We start from the raw sequence: 14,539 nt of genomic DNA, 5'->3' as shown, positions 1-14,539 counted from the left end.
GGCAGAGTTGATGTTCCAAGAACTTATCTGGGTGCATTCTCCCCTGCCTGTGCCAGCCCTCCCCTGGCTGCTCCTCACCACCGAACCAGCTGTTAGGACAATCAGAGGAGGAGCTTTCGCTCCTTGCTGTCCCAAGGGGGCCAGCTCTGGCAGTGGAGACAGTACTCAGGGGTTGACCTGGAGGAGACAGGCTTTCATTTGGAGCAGAGGAGGCAAATAGGGGAGCGGGGACAGAATGGTGCAGGGGACGATCCCTGCTCAGGAGTTTGAGGTCCAGTTCCTCATTCTATCTTGGCGCCTACTCACTGTGTGACTCTGGCAGGGTCAGAAGTTTAGACCAAACAGAAAATTCAGATTTGAACTGCCGATAAACACTTGACCAGGGACCTCCCTGGTGGTCCAGTGGTTGAGAATCCGCCTTCCAATCCACAGGGGACATGGGTTCGACCCCCTGATTGGGGAGCTAAGATTCCACATGCCATGGGGCGACTAAGCCGGAGCACAGCAACCATTGAGCCTCATGCCCTAGAGAGCCCTGTGTCATAGCTAAAGATCCTGCATGCCGCAGTGGAGATCCGGCGTGCTGCAACTAAGCCCAGTGCAGCCAAATAAATAAATAAATAGATATTCAAAAACAAAACACTTGGTCAGTTGTGCACAAGCTTATTCAAGTCTGTGCTAGGAGGTCGCTTGTGCCAGCTGAGAGGGTGGATATCCTGGTCTGATCTGTGCTGTGCTGGAGCTCAGGAGGGTAACGATGCATGGTCTTCAGTCCAACACCACTGGATTCCCAGGATGACCTCCTGCGGTCACCCCCAACCCCCACCAGGGTGTCTGTCCCAAGAATGGGAGCAGCTCCAAGGACTTCCTGAAGGTGTCAGCCCCAGGATAGGGCTTGGGTCTCAGTTCCTGCCCTCTGGGTGGGCCTAGGAGGGAGAGCTCAGGACTTAGGGGTCATGGGTCCACCTGGAAGGTCTTCTGGAGAAGGCATGTCTGCTGCTAGGCTTTAAAGGGCAGAGGTGACCCAGACACATAGAATGAAGAGGGCATCCCAGGCAGGAGGTAAGAAATGAAGAATAAATATTGCAACCAGAGCATGGCATAAGTTGTGTGAAGAGGGGACCAGTTGGGAAGCATGAGGAGGGTGGCCCATCATAAAACCTCAAACAGAGCCCCAGGTGCCACCACCAGGGCTTTCCCCACCAGGCTTTCCAGCCCCTGGGCCCATCGCATGCTGTTTCCTCTGCCTGGGACACTTTCACTCACTGTCTTTGAATCATCTCACTTATCCTTCCTCGTAGTTTTCTCATCTGTAAAATGGGAGTGTTCATTGGTACCTACCACACAAGCTGTTGTAAGAATTAAGTGAAACTCTGTATGTGAGCGGCCCTAGCACACAATAAGTACTTAATAAATGTTTGTTAACTGAATGAATCCATTCCAAGCCCAGCTCTGGGCTCCGTTAATGCACCCCAGTCTCCAGGGATATCTGGGTCATCGGCACCAGGTACCTTTCATTTCTTCACTGCCCACCCTGCACTGGATGTTCTATCTGCTGTTCTTGGCAGGTAGGGGTGGAAATTATTCTCTCCGTTTTACCAACTAAGGAGCTAAAACTCAGGAAGGCTAGTGAGTTTTCCAAGGTGTCCCAGACTGGTGGCATTTCAACAAGGTCTTTCTCATTATACAGCCACCTTTTCCATTGTTCGCCCAAAGCCCATGCTTAAATGGTCCAGCCAGAGAATTCCCTCAGTCTTCCCTGCACTGAGGGCCTCTGGCCAAGAGGTGGCGCCAGGAGACTACCCAGGATCGTCAACCTGCCGGCTTCGGACAGCGGCCCTAAGACGAGGGCTGGGGGCAGGTCTCCACATTGCGGGAGCCTGGCCTCTGGGGCTGGCTCTGAGCAACCTCAGGACTGGGTTCCCAACCTCAATTCCTCCTGACCTATGCCCCAGCCCTTCTCCCACTCATGCCCGGACAAGCTCCAGCCTTGTTCTCAGATCCCCCACCTGGGTTAGGTGACTCTCAGGAGCCAATGGAGATACTGGCAGGGCCCAGAGCCAGGGCTGAGCCTTCCAGCTGAGGAAGAAGCCCAGGGAGTGTCTCCCAGACTCCAAGCATCCACAGCCCAGCTCCACTCCATGTACGCTATTGGCAGAAACACTGAAGGCCCTCACCCCTCGGAGGGGACTATCGCTGCCGTTTCCTACTTTCAGTTCAAACGACAATGCTTGGGGTTGGTCTCTGCCTGTAGCAGAAGCAATCCAGTTTAGACATAAGAAAAAACTGATGGGTTGAAGCTCCTTGGGCCCCTTGGATCCTGGGGTCTCAAGATACCCCTTTTGATGACTCTGTAGCCTCATCCCATCCCAAACCTCACCTCAAGGCCCTCTTATCGGGAAGGGATGAGGTGGCCTGCTGGCCAGAGGCAAGAGCTGGAAGCCTGAGTCACCACCTGCCAGACGGCCAGGAGCCAGCTCAGACCAGGCTGGACAAGGGAAGAGGCCTCCTAACCTTGGCCTGCCTGCCTGCCTTCTGGGAAACAAGGCCTGGAAACCCCCTCGTCTGCCCCACTCCCAGGGCTGTGAGCTTAGCAGCAAGTGCACAGGACGACAGAAATCAAGACCCAGCTTCCTTCCCTTGAGGAGTCAGATAAGCTGGGATCCATCACCAACTTGCGGTGTGTCCCAGAGTGAGCCACGTACCCTCTCTGAGCCTGAGTCGTCGCTAGAGAAATGGCTAGATTCCTGAGGTCCATTCCTCCCTGGCACCCAGAGAACAGTGGGCCAGGGCACAGCCAATTCCTCCTAGAGGGGTTTTGGTCTCACCTGTAGGATCGAGATGTCTTTAACAGCAGGCAAAACTTGGCAGGAGGATGGCACACAGAGGGAAGGGAACTTGATTTCTCTTTTCTTTTCTCACTTCCCCTTCTCACCTCCTGCTAAACAGAAATTAATGCTGGAACTGAAATAGTCATTTTTTTTTTTTTTTTTAAATAGTCATTTTGAATGTAAGGAAGGGGAAGCCACAGCTTTGGGGAATTTGGGAGTTGAAGCTCCTGCTTCTAGTCCTTCTCTGGCCTCTACAGGTTGAGTAAAGAAGAAACTTAGCTCTCCTGCAGCTCGATGATGCACAGGTCCCAGCTGCCCATCGATGAGCTCATGTAATCCCCACCACAGTCTGGACAGATGTTCTTATTGTGCAACAATACTTCACAAGCCATTATCTCATTTACTCTTCAGAGTTACCAGTACTTCACAGGCCATTATCTCATTTACTCTTCACAGTTACCAACCCCACTTTGCAGATGAGGAAACCGAGGCCTGGTGAAGTTAGCAAGAGGTTCTCTCTTAGGCACGTGTGTGTATGAGCAGGTCTGAGATCATGGTGACCTGGTGGGCACAGAGCTGAGAAGTCACAGGCAATCTTGCGGTGAGAAACTATGCCACAGAGCACGCCCAGAGAGCCAGCTGTGACAGGCGGCCCCTGTCAGAAAAAGGAGAGTCCGTAACGGCCGACTTTCCAAGTCCACGCCCATGGTGGGTGGCAGCACCTCCCAACCAGGGTTCTGGGAGATTCCAGGACCTTTCAGTAAGCCCTCTTTCCCAGTGCCAATGTGAGAGTGTCTTTTATTCTTGCCTGGACCCCCCCCCACCAGGCTGTCCCACTTTTAAAATCTCCCCATGGAGGTGCACCACTTGGATCTCCCTTCATGAAGGACCCTGCTGCAAGGGGTGTACATGGCTGACAGCCTCCTCTACTACCTTCAAAACCCACCTATCCTCCCAGATAACCAGGCTCTAGTCTACTGGGGAAGAAATGGCCCAGGTCCAGCTGTCTGGCTTGTCTTACAGGCCATCATGGTTCTGTTCCTCTGTAGTTTCTCCCACATAATTCCCAGACCCCTCTCATGATGACAGACTCCCCTCCTTCTTTCCCTGGAGCCTTGAGGATCTGCGAGTGAAAGGCCTGTGACCTAGATCTGCCGAAGAGACAAGAGTGGACTCCTCAGGCCCTGTAGCTAGCTCAGGGGTGGATGGGCAATCTTTACTGGGTGCCTCCAACTCTGGAGCATTTGCTGGAACACTGGAAAGGAGTGAGGTCTCCCACTGGGTTTGCAAAGCTAGTAGGAAGTGAGCCTGGAGCTGCTGGAGCCAAGTTAACTATATGCCTGGCACTATCCTACAAACTGAAGATACTACCACCAGGGAGAAGACTGTCCAAAATAAAGCCAAGGGACGGCAGAGTTGAGAGGTGGGAACACACAGAGGTGTTCCTGAGAACACCATCAAGCACCTGATTCCAGCTATGCCTGAAGCTTTACCTTGCACTTGACTTTTTGAAGGCATGAGCTAATACATTCCCTTTATGCTTCAGTCTGTTTGACCTAGGACTGTCACTTAAAATCTGGAGTCCTGCCTACAGTCCTGCACCCTGCTGCCTCCCTTCCCCACGGGCTGCCCCCAAGAGCCCATCTTTACAGCTTTGGCCATGGAATCCTAATATCCCTGCAGTGGAGGCTGGAACTGGCCGTGAGCCTGGAGGATATCAGCAGAGGGGCAGGAAGCCACTGAGGGCCTGTCAGGTCAAGCATGGATTCCATGGGGGCAGCCAGGGAGCCCCCCCGACCACTCATTTTCCATGAGGAGAGCCCCTCTTCCATCAGCTTCTGGAGTGACCAGTCACCTCAGTATCTCCTGAGAAGGAAACTAGAAAGGCAGAAATCCAGGGTCTAGTCTTAGATTCATCACTCACTTGCTGTGTGATCCTGGGCAGGTCACTTCACCTCCCCAAGCCTCATTTTCCCAAACAACTTTACTGCTATAGCTTCTTGGCTACCCAGAAGGTGCCAGGCACACAGCTAAGCGCTTTTGTGGCAGGATCTCTTTCATTCTTACGACAGCCCTGTGTGGTGAGCTATTTATCCACATTTTACAAGACAAGGAAATGGGCTTTGAGAAAGCTGGTGACTTGCCCAAGGTGACATGGTGAGTCAGAGGTGAGCCAGGGGTAGTACACAGATCTGATTAATGATAAAGTCTATGCTCAGGAAGAGAGGTGACATTTTCCCTACAGGAAAACTGAAGCCAGAGAGATCAGGAACTTTCTCAAAGTATACAGTAAATCCACAACTCCACCCTGTCTCTCGGGAACTCAGTGGCCTGAGACAGGACAAAGGAATGGGGACCAGGAGTCAGGGCAGAAAAGAAGAACAACCCAAGGGACAATGTTATCCAGACACCCTCATTTCTTTAACTTTGTTAGGAGCTGGGGACAAGGTCTGCTTTCCCTTTGTGGCCCCAGAGACTAGCACAGTCTCCAACTCCCAAGAGGCACTGGCAAATGTCAGATGAGTGGACCAGTCTGTAAAGATGAGACTCAGGGCTCTGTCCTTGGTGCTGCCTGGCAAAATAAAATAAAACAAAACAATAAAATCAAATCTTTGTCTTGGCTGATGACATAGAAGACTTGTCAGGGGGAATGAAGGTCATGGCCACAGGAGCAGCACCTCTGAGCCTACCTGCGTCCCCCAGCTGCTGACCCTCAGGAAGGGCAGACCACCCACACTGCCTGAATGTTTACTGCAGGTTATGGTCCTGCCCATTTCCCAGATAGACACTGAGGCCCTAGAGGTAGGTAACTATGTCTCCAACTCTCACAGGCAAGGTTTGGGTGCAGAGAAAACTTCAGAGGAACCCCTCACTACCCACAAAAGGCAGCCCTCTGTCCTGGCCCTGCTCTGATCGTCTCCAGCACCTGAGCCCATCTGGCAGAATCAAGAGACCCACCTGGACCCCAGAACCCAGGGGTCAATGATAAGTCTCTGAGTTCTGGATCACTAGGCCAAAGAGGCCTTAAAAGCATCTGACACAGAGCTCTCCCCCACCCCTCAGAGAAGGAGGCTCCCTGAAGCCTCTTTGACAGACTTGTCTGGCCTCTGCTCACATACTCCCCATGACGGGGAGCTCACTCTTTACCAGCTGAGCTACCAGGAAGCCCCCTTTTCTCCCAGGTCACTGCATTTCACTTTGAGAAAACTCACTGAGATGTATGCTTTGTCATACCATGCCCAAGCACTGCCCCCGTCACTGCTTCCATTCCCCAGTCTAACCTGCCTCTGGGATCCCGGACCTGGCTGCCTCCAATCCCTCAGGACCCCCTGCAGAGACTGTCCCAAGACTGTCATCAGCTGGTCTTCATTCCCACCAGCAAGTCCAGGGTTCATGTCCAGGCCCAGGGAACGTAGTAGTGGAGCCCAGAAACCAGGCAGGAGGTCAGGAGGCCATAACCATTTCCAAACCTGGGGATAAAGCCCTTTGCCTCCATGCTGTCTCACTCCCTGCATGGGGACTGTGAGGGGGGCGTGGTCTCTTCCCTCATCTTCATATGTGGGACTGGGGTCCCATCTGCGGCCAACCCAGCATGGGAGGAACAGTGCATTGTGGGCATCTGAGAGGTGGCCTGGGAGGAAGAGAGCAAAGTCAGGCACCTGCCAGGCTCAGGGTGTTGAGAGGAGGGTCACTGGGTGCCACAGGGGGTCTTGCTGTGAAGTACGCTTCTGTGTGTGGAGTGTGTATGAAAAATACAGGACAGACCTTACCTCCTTCAGGTGGTCACTCAAATGACATCTTCCCGGTGAGGCCCTCTCTCTCCACTCCAGTGAAAACTAAACCTCCCACCAGCACACACTCATCTCCTCTCCTGCTGTATTTGTCTCCTTAGAGTGTATCATCTTTTTTTTTTTTTTTTGAGACATCAATGGTTTATTGGACAGAGAAGCACACACCATCTTTAAATGCATTATTTTATGTGTTTGCTTATTGTCTATCTCCTCCCATCAGAACATAAACTTCACCAGGGCAGGGATTTTCATGTTTTATTCACTATTTTATTCACTGCATCCTCAGTGCTTAGGGTAGTGCCTGACATATAGTAGGTACTCAATAAATATTTGTTGGATGGATGGATGAATTTCTAGGGCTAGTTTGAGAACAGAGTAGACATAGGAACAGAAATCTGATGGCTCATAGGGAACTTGACTCAAGTCTGTGTTTATATTGCAAGCTGCAGTCGGTACTTGCAGTGTGTGTGTGTTGGGGATTGGGGGCTGATAAAGACCCGTGGAGCTGCCCCTAACTGGCGGTATGTGTTGAGATTCAGGCTGTGAGCAGTCCCAGCTGAGAAGGGTGAACAGAACATGGCTGGGTGGGCCTGGGCTGCCTGCTTATTCCTCCTGGCTGTCCAAGGTCCCCATCTCCTCCACCTCCTCCACTGACCCAGCTCTACCCTGCTCTCCCCCAAGAGCCTCCAGCCTGCACACCATCACTCTCTTTGCACCAGGGCCTCTGAATTGGAGGCCTCCAGCACTGGGCCAGCATCTTCTCGGCCCCTTTCCTTTCCCCTGCCAGCCTGGACCTTTTCCCCAGGACATCAGACTCCTGAGATCACAGCTCCTCCATTTGTATCCCTCATCCCTGGCACCAGCAGCCTGCTCAGCCCCACACTGCCAAGCCAAACGTGGATGAAGGACTTGACTCAGCCCAGGGCCCTGAGGCCCAGGAACTGATAGCCACCCGGCTTGGCTGGGCTCCCAAACTTCTGCCTGTCCCGGAGCAGCCTCTCTTCCTTCTTGTCCAAGACTTCACCCCATCTTTCTTGTTGGGCCTCCTCTCAACCCCAATAGCCCACAACTCATCCTTCAGAGCAAAGGAATGCCTTTCAGAGGCACCTCCTTCAACTCCCTGGGCCACAGAAATAAATCCAAGGCTGCCCCCCGCCCCCCGCATTTCTGCACCCCTGCTGGCTCCTTCCCTCAGCCCACAACACTCTCCATCCTCAGCTCTCCTCTTAGCAACACCTCTTCCTTGACCCGTGTCTCTCCAGCTGTGCTGCTTCCTCCTTCACAATCAAGCTTCTGGAAGAGTCCTTGCTGCTCTGCTTCTGTTTCTGCCCTCTCTGCCCACATTTCTCACACCCATACAGTTGAGCCCCGGGCACAGTAAAGCAGGGGGTCTTTGGGCCCAGCTCAGGGGAGAGCAGTAGGCACCCTGTCTTTTGAGGTGAGATGGGGCCTGGGAACCAGTGACTATCTGAGCTCCATCACAAGGAAACCTCAATCTCAGAAGTGATCTTGATGCAACAGGGTTTCAGAAAACACAGGCCACTGTGAGGTGACTTCTGTTTGATGTCACTCCTGCTGAGGCTGGTGCAGGTCTGGGGGGAGGGGAGCCTCATCTGTGGCTTCCAGGAAAAAGCCTGGACTCTGTTGGGAATTTGGGGTGGGGCTCTGGATAGGCATGGCACCACCAGAACATCTGTTTAGGTGGGAACTGGAGAATTCTGGAGGAGGTAGGTGAGAGGACTGACACCTTTACATGGCTCATGATATTTGTTTGAGAAAACATCAGTTGTCTGTCTCACACACTAGCATGGGCTGTTGATCACAGAGCAGGTGAGGGTGGGGGCACAAATCTCACTCAGCTATCCCCCAGTATCACTCCTGATCATACAAAATACAAGGCTCCACTCCCAAATGGGTCTCTCCTCAGAGCTCCCTGGAAAATCCAGAACTCTTCAAGCCCAGACATTCTAATTCTCCCCATCACTCCCATATACTTCACTGAACCTATCCTGACCCCTGGGCGGGGTCCAGGTCAGTTAGAGTCAAATGTCCATTCCTGGCATCTCCAGCCCTCTGCCAGCCATCACAACTCCCTCTGCAGATCATGGTACCTGGCAGACCTGGTTTCCATCCTGGCTCTGCAACTTATTAACAGTGACTTTACCTCTCTGAGCTTCAGTGTCCTTAATGATAAAATAGAGATAACAATGCCCATCTCACAGCACTGTTGGGGCTCAAATGTAGTAATGTGTAGCTAAGTGTTCTAGAACACTTAGCCCAGAATCTGGTGCAAGCAGGTATTCACTCAGTGGGGCTTCTTACTCATAATTTCATCACAGGCCAGCTTAGAAATGGCCTCACTTGCAATCTTTACTTATCTACCCACTCACTCACTTATTCACTCATTCATTTGGCATGCATTTGCTGGGAGCCTTACGATATGCAGAAATTTCACTGGGCTTTGGTCTTTGCCCTTGAAAAGCCTCAGCTGATGCAAAGACAGATGAGGTCTCTGGGAAGACAGAGGAGGCCCCATCCCTGCCTGGGTTATCAAGGAAGGCTCCCTGGAGGAGATGATTCTTTAGTGGACTATGGACAAGGAAGGGGAGGGTGTTCCCCACTGAGAGACCTACTGGAGATATAAAGGCACAGGTATCCACAAGTGTTTGTGTTTGCAGGAGGTGAGGCTGAGAGGTCATCAGAGCCAGGTCCCAACAGGGACCAAAAACACACAATTGCCAGACCACAAATTTGGCCTCTGTGTTATGGGCTCCAACCAAGGAACCCTAGATGGTTTGTAAAGCAGAGCAGAAGTGTGATCAGATTTGAGACTTAGGAGGTTCTTTATGCTGCTGGATGGGGGATGGATTGAATGGGAGACAACAGGGCCTGAAAAGGGGCCCTGGCCCTGGAAAAGGGAGGCTGCAGGGCCAGCTGGTGGTAGGGCCAAATCAGGGGCCTTGAATTCCTGGCTCACAGCAGGCTCTCGCCCCTCTTCTGCACCCCTGGACAAGCTTTGACAACTGTCGTGCTGGGAAGACAGACTGGAGGGGTTAAGTTCTCAGAGATAACCCATTCCCGTCCTCAGATCACAGATGGGAACCCAAGGCCCAGAGCACTGGGCCCTAGTCTCAGCCCTAGGGCTTCCCTGGTCTACAGCCTTCTAGAGTGTACGGAGGGCTTCTGCCCTTGAACCTGTTCCCAAGCCTGCCACCCAGTCTCTTCCCTGGGGGAAGCAAGGGTGTGACTTGGGTAGATGGGGACTCAGAGGGGCCCAGAAGGATGACTTGTTCCAACTGCCCAGCCCACATAGGCCCTCCCATTTCTGAGTGGGGAGAGCGGTCTTAGAGTTTCCCGAGTTCTCTCCTGTCCTCCTTCACACCCTTTTGGCAGCTAAGGAAACTGAGGCCCAGAGAAGAGAGGCATTAAGCTCCTGGGATAAACACAGCTCTCTGGGCCTTGGAATGAGTGTCAGGTGTGGGAGACAGAACACTGGGCCCCAGTCTCAGCCCTAAGGCTTCCCTGGAAGCTCAGTCAGTAAAGAATCCACCTGCAGTGCAGGAGAATGGGGTTCGATCCCTGGGTCGGGAAGATGCCCTGGAGAAGGAAATGGCAATCCACTCCAGTATTCTTGCCTGGAAAATCTCATGGAGAGAGGAGCCTGGTGGGCTACAGTCCATGGGGTCGCGAGAGTCGGACATGACTGAGCAACTGAATCACCACCAGTCTCGGCCCTGCTGCGAGGGGCTGGACTCATGATTCCTGAGGACGCTCAGCTGGGGAGGGGTGGAATTCCTCCTGAAACAGCACCTGGCTATGGCCTGGCCCCGGTGCCAGCAATGTTTCCAGTGCTGTTCCAAGGGCACGCTTCCCTTCCATACCAGCCTCTGGGAGGCACGGCTGAGGTCCAAACTGGAAGAAACCATGTACTCCCAGGAGGGAAGGTCTGGGCTGGCAGAGGAGCCCAGGCCCCACCCTGCCTAAGGGGACAAATGATCCCATCAGCACACCCGGGTCTCCCTGGGGGGCTTGGTGAGGAGGCCTGGCTCTGGTCCCTAGAGCCTGCAGACCTGACCAAGCCGCCTCCATGTCTGGCCTTGTGCTTGACCTTGACCCTACCCAGGGGAGTGAATGGATTGTGGGGGGGTGTATGGGACTGCACTGGAGAGACGGTTACTAACTGGTTACAGTGATCAGTGCCACGTGACGGCTACCCTCCAGTCTCATGAGGAGAGGCTGGTGCGAGGGGCGGTGGGCAGAGCCCCACTCACTGTATTTCCCCGATGGGAAACCTGAGGCCCCACTTCAAATTAATCACCAAGCTCTGCTTGTTCTCCATCTTTTTACCTCTCAAGCTGTCCCCTTCTCTCATCCTGCAGTCCCTGCCTCAGCCTAGTCAGCAGCCACTTCATGCTCCGTGTCTTCCACCTCCCCAGCCAATGCATCCCCTTTCTGCAGCTAGAGACATCCTTGCTCAGCAAAAAACTAACCTCAGGGCCCTCTCCCCCACCGCCGCCCAAGCACTATATGGCTTCCCAGTGCCTAGGGAAAAGAACAAGCCTAGGCCCTGCAGATCCCTCTGTTCTCAGCACTCACACGCAACCCACCCACTCTCACATAACCCACAGGGCACCAAGCCACTGTCGCTTCCTGAGACCAGCTGTGCTCCGCTTCACGTCCCAGTCGGTGCTGTGTGTGCCCCTGGATCGCTCCACAGGGCAGGTGGCAGGCTCCGGCTGTGAATTCAATGACTCGGGAGACCCAGATCCCGCCCTCAGGAGCTCAGCATAGAAAAGGAACTTACAAGTACCCGAAGACCCACAATCCGAGGCAGACATCCTGTTCCAGAGCCTGGTGGGAGCCCAGGTAGGGAGGGATGGTTCTGGGGGGCAGGGAAGGCTCAATAGAGGAGGCAGCAACAAAATGGCCAAGTGTTCACAGAGGCCAAGGGCATTTCAGAGAAAACAGCAAGGGCAGAGACTGGATGAGGCACGTGGAAGGACAGTGAACACAGCTGGAGCGGCCAGTGTACCAGCAAATGTGGTCAGGAAAGAGGATCAAACTTATAATGAGACAAGCACTGAGCCCAGTGTGCCAGATACACAATCCCCATTTAATCCTCATCATGACCTGTGAGACAATACTGGTATCGTTTTCATTTTATACTTCAGGTGGGAAAACTGAGGCACAGAGGGGTTAGTTGACTTGCCCAAGGCAGCACAGGTAGGAGGAGTGATGGGCTATGAGCCCGGGCAGTACAGATCAGAGTCCATAGTCTCTAGTGCACCAGGGCTGGGGTAGGGAGGCTCTCAGGTGGCAGGCAAGTCCAGCCTCTCCACTGCTCTGCCCCACCTGCCTGGGACCTGGCTTGCTTAGGCTCACCTTCTCACTAATCACAGGGCCCCATAAATGTTGCCTGCTCCAGGAAGTCTTAAGGCATCAACTAGAAGGATTCCTTCTACTTCCAGAAGCCCCCATGGGAAATCGGAGATGAGGTATGACTTTTCAAAGAGAGCCTCCTAAGTCCAGCTGCCCCTTGGATTCCTGGACCCCCTCTGCCTGTCAAGGATCTCTGACTGTGGGGAGCCCCCTCCTCCATTCCATGATAACCTTGTTCATTCAAGGTGGGCACCTGACCCAGAGCGGGTCAGTTACAGCAGCCATCCAGACCCCTTACCAGTGATTGGTTTGGGGGAACCAATTAGGGTCTACCCCAGAATTTTGGTGGAATCAGCATGAAAGTTTCCCTCCCAGGATTATTAGCCATGAGGGCCATGGGAAGCCTGGTGCTTCTGGAAAGGACTTGGATGAGAATGTAGTAATCCAGCAGAAGGTCAGGACCTAGATGAGAATGTAGTAATCCAGTAGAAGGGTAAGAGAGGAACTTCCCAGGTGGTCCAGAGGTTAAGACTCCACACTCTCAATGCAGGGAGCCTGGGTTGCAATCCCACAGGTCACAACTAAGACCTGGTATAGCCAAAAAAATAAATATTTAAAAAATAAAAGAAAGTCAGGAGAAACGATAGAAAAAGAGAGAGTACTGATGGCATCATTGTAATTGGTGGATCTAACCATGTCTGATCTAGGTCTACTTCTGAATTTTTCTTTACATCCACTAACACAGTTCCTGTTCAAATTAGTAGCATTTGTCAGATGCAATCAAAACATGCCTGACCAACATAACAGCAAAACCACAGACAACAAAGGAAAAAACAAATTGGATTCCATCAGAACTGAAAACTTTTGAACATTAAAGGACACCATCAACAGAGCAAAAAGCAACTCACAGAATGGGAGAAAATAATTGTAAATCATACAGAGGATATGGGATTAGTATCCAGAATATATAAAGAACTCACTCCTACAATTCAACAACTACAAAAAAAAAGCAATGCAAAAATTGGTAAAATACTTGAATAGATACCCTCCAAAGAATATGTTCAAATGACTAATAAGTACTCAAAATCTGTGTTTTGAAAAGATGCTCATCAAAACTAATCAGCCGGAAAATGCAAACCCAAACTATATGGAGATACACACCTCACAGTCATCAGGATGGCTATTATAAGAAAAAACATGAAATAGCAAGTGTTGGTAAGGATGTGGAGATAATGGAACCCCTGGACATTGCTGGTGGGAATGTAAAATGGTGCAGTTGTGAAAAACAGTAATGGCAGTTCCTCAAAACAAAGAAAGAAACAAACACAGAACTATTAAAAGATCCAGCAGTTTCACTTCTAGGTGAAAAGAAGTGAAAGCAGAGACTTTCAAACAGATATTTATACACCAATGTTCCTAACAGTATTATTTACAACAGCCTAAAGGCAGAAACAACCTAAATGTCCATGGATGGAAGAATGGAGAAACAAATGGTGGTACTCGTGTGGATGTTTGCTTTCAGTTTTCTTGGGTACATACCTAAGAACAGAACTGTTGGGTCATACGGTAACTCTATGTCTAACTTTTTGATGAACTGATAAAATTTTGCAAAGCGGCTGCACCATTTTACATTTCTATCAGCCACGTATGAGAGTTTCAATTTCTCCATGTCCTCATCAACACTTGCTATTGTCTTGTCTTTTTCCTTATTGCCATCCAAGCAGGCATAAAGCGGTCTCATACTGTGATTTTGACTTACATTTTCCTAATTACTCCTTTTTTGTGATTGTTTATATTTTACCTTTTCAGTATATGTATTTCTGATCTAAGGCCTGACATCTTTGGTGGAACAAGTACCCCACAGAGTAGGAGAAGCATGACTTTCAGGGCCAGACTGTCCTGGTTTTGCATCCTGCCTCAGCTTCTATTAATATTAGCTATATGACCTTGAGCAAGTGATATAAAACTCCGAGTCTCAGTTTCCCCGCTGACTAGATCTGGATGACAGTATTAACCTTTCATGGTATGGGCCTGGCACAAGTAGGTCCTCAGTGACTCACTAAGTCTGAGAGTTTGACAGTGGCACTTTCCAGGTTGGTCAGGAGACCTAGGCTAGTGACTGTCCCGTTTTTAATCTATTGTCTGTTTCACTTGAGCAACTTTCTACAGCAGAGGTATTTTAGGCTGCCTCAGACCTCAGCCTCTGTGCTTCTGTTTTCCCTCCGTGCCACGAGAAATGAGACTGCGCACCATAATGTCAATGTTGGTCAATCTGGAGTGTTCATTCTAACACCTTAAAAGTCTTGTCTCTTGCCTCAACCATCAGACTGCTGATGGTTTAGCTGCTATTTACAGGAATATCTCCTCCCTCATAAAGAGCTCTCCAGGGCAAGGAAGGAAGTGAATTAAACCTTCCTACGTGTGTGTTAAGTCACTTCAGTCGTATCTGACTCTTTGCAACCCTATGGACCATAGCCTTGCAGGCTCCTCTGTCCATGGGATTCTCCAGGCATGAATACTGGAGTGGGTTGCCATGCC

The 14,539-nt window shown here is 51.4% G+C and overlaps 1 protein-coding gene across 6 annotated transcripts in view; it reads right to left on the bottom strand.

Moving 5' to 3' along the window:
* Positions 1-14,539, bottom strand: part of P2RY6 (pyrimidinergic receptor P2Y6) — a 32,670-nt gene that overhangs the window by 6,845 nt on the left and 11,286 nt on the right. Inside the window, exon 1 of one of the 6 annotated variants that reach the window (XM_043906749.1) lies at positions 2,829-2,909. The exons of the other annotated variants lie outside the window; for them this stretch is intronic. The gene's annotated coding sequence lies outside the window, so the exon portion shown is untranslated. Of the gene's footprint in view, positions 1-2,828; positions 2,910-14,539 lie in introns of those variants that run through there. 6 annotated transcript variants of the gene reach the window in all.

This window comes from Cervus elaphus, chromosome 1 (genome assembly GCF_910594005.1).
Source record: "Cervus elaphus chromosome 1, mCerEla1.1, whole genome shotgun sequence".
In the NCBI taxonomy this organism is placed as follows: Eukaryota; Metazoa; Chordata; class Mammalia; order Artiodactyla; family Cervidae; genus Cervus; species Cervus elaphus.
The sequence above is the reverse complement of the archived record's forward strand: the minus strand, read 5'-3'. Positions and strand labels throughout refer to the sequence as shown.